Genomic DNA, 7,253 nt, shown 5'->3' on the forward strand with positions numbered 1-7,253 from the left:
TGCTATTGGATTGGAAGAATCAACACTATTAAAATGGCCACACTACCCAAAGCAATCCACAGATCCAATGCAACCCCGATCAAAATACTCGCGACATTCCTCACAGAGCTAGAACAATTCCAAAATTCAGCAGCCTTCTAAGGAACATTCACCACTGCCTATGTTCCACTCCACCCTGCAAATCTCCTTAAGCTTAAGAAGCAGAGTAGAAAGATCTAGACCACAGCCCAGGGTAGAGAACAAGGACTCGTGAGAGGCAGTTGTTACCAATTTTTTTTGAGAAATAATCTTTTTCAATGAATACATACAGTACTACATAATCCACATGGCTGACTGAATCCGAGCATTCAGAACTGGAAATATGAAGGACCAATTATGGGATTTGAACTTCATGGATCCTGGTATCCACAACAGGTCCTGGAATCAATCCCCCGAGGATACCAAGGGACAAATGTATTACTATTGTAATATATTTGTGTTATATAATAAACACAAAAACAGTAAATTAAAATGGATGAGATAAAACTATGTTTGGAAAATGTTCTGTTCCATTTATTAGTGTTACTAAAAACTTAAGATTACATTAAAATTATTTAGTGTTTTCAATGTGATTAAATGTACAGTCTCATAATTTATACTTGATTTAAACTTTTATGCCAGAATATGATTTCCAGGTCTGGTTTTATGCTATCTTTATTAAGACATTGTTTATTGGTTTAATGACTGTCATTAACGGAGAAGTCAGGTGGTTAAAAATTTGCAGATCCAAATAGAAGAAATGACTGTTGCCTGCATTTCACTAAATCTTATAACCCAGTTTCAATTCCACCCACTAATAATGTAAATATTTTGTTAAAATCAGCTACCAGGTTTTGAGCTTCTAAGAGTTAGAAAGTGCTATATTTTTATATTTTCATAAAATATACTCAAAGCTAATCACAGGGACACCCTTTGGGCAGCCTTCCCTACAGCACACAGCCAGTACCCCAGGAAGCAGCGTCTCCTTCCCTGCCACCACCCAGGCTTCCCGGGCGCCCTCTGGCTGTCAACCACCTCGGGGTCGGGATGAGGGAAGGATGGGATTAACTTCGAAAATTGGCTTCCAGGAGATCAACCAAGACCGCTGATTGAAAGAACCTGAGCTCACCTCCTCTCAAGGACACATACAAAACCATCACTATCTGCAGAACAACCATTAGTGAAAAAGACCAGAACCTACCAAATAAAATCTTCTACACCTGAAGACACAGAAGGGTAGAAGTGGACTCCTAATATAGTCAAATCTCATACTCTCGAGTGGGCAAGCCACAAACAGGAAAACAATTATACTGCAGCGGTTCTTTCAAAGGACTGATGTTCTGAGCCCCATGTCGGGCTCCCCAGCCCGAGAGGGAGGGGGAGAGGGAGGGGGAGAGTGTGCTGGGGTTCTGCACCGGGAAGACGAGCCCACAGAGCGTTTGCCTTTGAAAGCCAACAGGGTTTAATTTCTGGAAAATCAGAGGGCTGAGCAAAATAGAGATTTTGCTATAAAGGGCACACACAAACTCTTCCATGCTCTGCGACCCAGAGTAGAAGCAGTCATTTGAGAGAAGCCCGGGCCAGACCTACCGTCTGCTCCTGGAGAGTCTCCCGGAGAGGCAGGAGGCAGCTGCAGCTCACCCCGAGGACACAGACGCCGCGGGCAGCCGACCCGCCTGCGTGCGTTGGGGGGCCACGCCCCCTAGCTAATTAGCGCCAGGGCCTGGCCCCGCCCACAGCCTACGGTGTCGGCGCTGGGACGCCTCAGGCCAAGCGATTAACTGGGAAGAGACACAGCCTCACCCAACAGGAGACTGGCTTTTTAAAACCTCCGAGAGCCCACAGCTGCCTGTGAACGCCGCCCCCGCACACCGCAGGGCCCAGGGCCCAGGGCCCGGCTCCACCCACCAGTGGGCGGGCACCGGCCCCAGAATCCCCTGCGCCCGCCCCGCCCTGCTCACCGGCGCTGCCCTCTGGACCAGCCTCGCCCGCCAGGGGGCGGGCAGCGGACTCCGGAAAACCGCGTTCCTGCAGACGGCCGACTCAGCCGCCCTCAGCAGGTCAGCCCCTGCTTGGGGACCAGCTGGGCGCTCGCCCTGCCTGCCTGCCAACACAAACTTCAGGGCTCCCCGGACCCTGGACCCAACTTTGTCAGGAAGCTCCCCATGCCCTCCTCCCACCCCTCTTCTGCCAGCGATCTGATAGCGCCTTTGGGACCCCAGGTCCCTGCAGCAAGGCTCCAGAGCCCGGCTCTACCCCCAGATAGTCCGGCACTAACCCCAGGACCCTGACTTCACCCACCAGTGGGCAGGCAACAGCCCTGGGGACACTTAGGGTTCTGCAGGTAACTCCTTGGTGACCCAGTCCCGCCTATCAGGCTGGCATGGCAGTCTGCCCACAGGCAGGGCCTGGCAACCAATCAAACCCGGGTCCAACCGTGCCTACCAGACCACCCAGGTAGCCCACCACAGCAGAAGGACACAGGCAGCCCTCACAGGAGGAACCGCTTGAGCATGCAGCTCGTGACCAGAGGGGAGTGCACTGCTGAGATGCACGGATCATCTCCTACAAAAGGTCACTTCTCCAACATCGGGAAATGTAACCAACATACCAGATACATAAAAATAAAAAACATCAACTTGGACAAGATGAGGCAACAGAGGAACATGTCCCAGACAAGGGAACTAGATAAAACCCCAGAAGAACTAAGTGAAACGGAGACAGTGAATCTACCCAAGAAGGAATTTAGTATAGTGATCATAAGGATGATCAAAGAGCTCCAGAGAAGAATGGATGCACAGATGAGAAGTTAAAAGTTTTAAACAAAGCTAATCACAGAAATTCATTTGGAAGATTTGTAATTAGAGTAGAAAATTAGAATTCTACGTTTTTTTAAACATGTTGATATGAGAATTTTTATAGGTAACGCTCTTTGTTTTCAGGAACAAATTCATCTAAATCTGGATGTATTTACAGCTGTCACTCTTCAAAATGTTCTCTCCAGAAAAGAAGGTTCTTTGAAAAGCAACTATGTTCTGACTTGTTAAAATGCAGCAATATTGGAATGCTTATTCTTGGAAAGGAAAAGTACGTAACTCATCTCTAAACTCGATGACTCAAGCTTTGTGAAGTCTCTCTGTGTGATATGGAAGATTTTCCTTCAAAGTATTTGCTTGTTTTCAAAAATATTTAGAGAATCTATTTAGATAGTACATTCTATATGATTACATTCAAATGCTGCAAGACCTCATAATATACTGTCACACAGCAAGAGTGAGGATGTCCCTGCCCACTCAGGCAGAGCTCCCCTCCTCTCCTTAGTGTGTGGCAGACCACCACCTCGCATGCTGTGACTAAGAACATCTCCTCATTTTTTTCTTCCTACAAATCAGTTGAATCCTCTTGAACACCTGGTGTATACATAGTCCAATTTTTTGAACTCTTCTGTTTTGTAAACATTTTTTTGAGGTAACATTGGTTTATTGGTTTATAACATTTGTAATAATTTTTGATTAATAGAAAAGTTGTAGATACAGTACACTTTCCCTATATCCTCTGCCCATCATCTCCTAATGTTAACAACTTACAAAACCATGGTACATTTGTCAAAACTAGGAAGGTAACATTGATACAGTACTACTGATGACACTACAGACCTTCCGCATTTTCCCCAGGATCTAGTCTGTGATGCCACATTGCCCTTAGTTGGTGTGTTGTTTTAGTCTCCTATGATCTATGACAGTTTTTCAATTTTCTCTTTTTTAAAGTGACCTTGACAATTTTAAGGAATAATGACCAGGTATTTTGTAGAATGTCCCTTGATTTGGATTTGTCTGATGGTTTCTCGTGGGTTTTGAGAAAAATACCCTGGAGATGAGTTGCCCTTCTCATCACAGCATGGTGCGTAACGTCAACATGACTCACCCTTGGTCTTCAGCCTCCATCAGTCCCTGGGTTAGGGGGCACCTGAGATGTTTCTTCACTGTAAGGTTCCTTTTTCCCTTTCTTTATTTTTGAAAGATAGAAAGTCCAGCTCATACTCAGGGAGAAGACATATCCACTTTGAAAACATGAGGGACAAGTTGGTATTATGAGTTCTTGTGAGGGCATCCCAAAGTTTTCAAGTAAGATATCATTGACACTTGATAGAGAAAGTATGCCAGCAAGACTTCCTGGAGGCTGTAAAAGTTAGAAGGGAATGTATCCCAGGATGTGCTTTACACATTCTCCCCCAAAGATGGAGTGAAAACATAGCTGAAGTATCAGTGAATTGACGGTAACACAGGTTGCCAAGAGAAAGCCAAAATTAGGCCCACAGACATCCCTGATACAACTTCATTATTCAACAGATGGCCTGGTGGACTAATGTTAAACTAGAAGGAAGAATCAGAAGAGAAATGAGACAAAGGAAGACAAACATGATACTCCTACACTGAGTCCAAGTTCTGAAATGGCATCATCTCAGAATTTCTTCAGAGAGAAGAAAACACATTGGAGACTGAATCTGAATTTTAACACTAAATGGAACTATGTTGTAAGCGTAGAATGACTGAGGAATCTCCAATTGGACCATGAGAAACCGGAATTAAGTAGATCAGATTTTCTGCTATCAGGCAGGAATGGGAGCTCATGCTAGAAATTAAGTTGAATTATGCAAAAATAAAGAAGTATTTTTTTTTGATATCTAAATTTTCTGGACTATTGTTTCTGTCCGGTCTGTAGCTCTCACACAGATCTGGCAGCATCATCCTGGGATGCAAACATGCAGTCTGTTTGTGCAGGCTGTCTGGATGATAAAAGAAATAGCACAAGATGGTAAAACTATGCTTGATGATCAGGCTAAACAAGACACAACTGCAATTCATTTATGATCTAGGCAGACATTATTTCATAATAACCTTTCATAAGACTGGGGATGAAAATCCATGGATAAGGGAAGGAGTATCACTTAGTGTTGGTGAGTGTTAAGTGTCCAAGTCAGAGACCAAAGTTTCATTTCCGATGTTGTTATTCACTACCCCTGTGATGTTGCTGGATTTACTTAAATTCTTTAAGCCTCAATTTACTCATCTCTTAAATGGGGATAACAGTGACTGCTCTGTGGGATTTATTATGAGATTTACATGAGATCACATATGTGGTACATCAAGCACAAAGTGCCATATGTAATAAGTAATCAATATATCCTAGCTTGCTGCTGCTACTGCTACTATTATTAACCTGAATATCTATTTTGAATCCTGAAATGATAAGAAATTAGAACCAGATGACTGCAATCTAGCCAGGAGCTGAGATAGCCAAGGAGAAATGTAACAGAGTACAAATGAGAAGAAAAAAGTTCATAATGTATACAGAAAGAGGAAGTCAATTAAAGCATAGAATTTGCACCAGGAAAATAACTTCAAAAAAAAAAGAAGACATAAGTTATGAAAAGAGGACTGAATGTAAGTTGACTGAATTGATACTTTGTATAGAAATCCAGGGCTGCTCTCTTGAGAGTTTATCAACATTCAAATGAAGGACATTCATTTTATAGCTAAGGCAATTAGAATTTATTTTAACTTACATATTTTAATTTATAAGTCATAATTAACATTTTTAACAAATATAATGGGGTACTGTATGCCAAACACAAATTCATATGTGCTTGTGAGATTTTTAACATTTTATTGCTCATGGCTGACCAAGCACGAAGGATTAGTAAATTTAAAAAAAAGAAATAGAAAGAAAGAAAAACATTTACCTATTAAAGTAAAGCATAAACTTTCCCAATCTTTATTATTATTATTATTACTGGATAAAGAGTTATCATTTCTAAAGGAATGCTGGAAAGTAATTTCTCTTTATGCTTAGGGTTACAGACTTTTAAATTTGTAGGTCTATTTCAGGCTTCATTTAGCTATTAAGAAATTTATACTATTTCCTTCACTTTCCTAATAGCCAGAAATTCTGTAATTTAAACTGAAGAGAGAAAGATATGGGGGAAAAAACATCTAAAATTTTCATTACATTTATACTTTCTCCTCATCTGAGGAATTCAGAAATTCCCCTGCTGTATCAGTAATGCCAGATAATTTCTCTACCCAAACAGGATAAACAGATGTGCTGACATCACAATACCTGATGTTTCAGGATCTCAAGGATATTAATGAAGAGCTACTTCTTATGGGAACTTTGGATTTTTTCTCCCCTAGAAAAGATTACAGATCAGTATTTGTTATCTCAAAATATTAAGGTAATTAGTGCTGGGTGAGTTTTAAAAAAATGCAATGTTCACACTGATCCAGATAAATACTGAAGTCTGGAGGATGCTTACTTGAACTTTATCAAAACTATGGAAATTCTGGAGTTTTCAAAATTGAACTGCAAGTAGGGGGGGAAAGGGCGATCTTGCAAGATTTTGAGAGCATCATGTTGCTGGTTGGACTGAAAATCCTACATGCATGGCTGCTCCCTGCTTTTTCAGCATCCTTTGGGTCAGCTTAAAAAGAGATTAAAAAAAAAAAACAGAAGTGCAGAGACATAAAAAAGGCAAAACTGAGCTTTCAAAACCTTTATAAATGAGGTGTTTTGATTCTTTTTGGAGTTTTACTTGACTTTTCACTGATTTTTATTTTAAGTGAATGAAAGTGAGCTAACTGGTAGTAGTGGCTCATGGGCTCCGCCCTCTGCTCCCCTTTTACCTCCCCTACTAAAAGCAGGAGCCCCTTGGAAGTCCACAAGAACTCCATGCTTGCATCAGCTTAGGGGAGCTCCACAGCGAGATGAGAAACAGGCCTGGGGACTGCAATGGAAGCTTGAGCAGATTGCGCAGTATCATTTCACATGCTAGCGTATCCCCTTATGTCACATTTTTCTGTTGCTGACAGAAATCAGCTAAGGGCAGAGTGCGAGAAAGCTGGTGTAGCAAATGGTCTTCTTGCTGGTTTCAACAAAGCAGTCGCACCAGTGGAGAGCCGCCTCCTCTTGCATTCTGCTCCACTGTCTTGAGTCCGTTTCTGAACCCCAGCCAGCTCCCAGCTGGTAGTACACTACAATGCTGTCGTGTCATCAACCCAGTCAAGATGTTCCAGCGTTTGTGTGTGTGCATGTGTGTGTGTTTAAACTTGCCAACTTGGCTGTTTTCCCATAAATTGCATGGAATAATTTTTTTTTTTAAAAAAAAGCTTAGCTTCTATTTACCCATGGGTGAGCAGGTTTTTAGAGATTGCTCAGTAAACAGAATTCAGGTCAAA

At 42.2% G+C, this 7,253-nt stretch overlaps 1 long non-coding RNA gene across 1 annotated transcript; it reads left to right on the top strand.

Moving 5' to 3' along the window:
• Positions 1-2,007: 2,007 nt before the first annotated feature.
• LOC140700873 (uncharacterized) lies at positions 2,008-6,810 on the top strand. The gene is made up of 3 exons (XR_012079597.1): positions 2,008-2,078; positions 5,272-5,462; positions 6,110-6,810. It is a non-coding gene; the product is annotated as an uncharacterized lncRNA (long non-coding RNA).
• The last annotated feature ends 443 nt before the right edge of the window (positions 6,811-7,253 follow it).

This window comes from Vicugna pacos, chromosome 13 (genome assembly GCF_048564905.1).
Source record: "Vicugna pacos chromosome 13, VicPac4, whole genome shotgun sequence".
NCBI lineage: Eukaryota > Metazoa > Chordata > Mammalia > Artiodactyla > Camelidae > Vicugna > Vicugna pacos.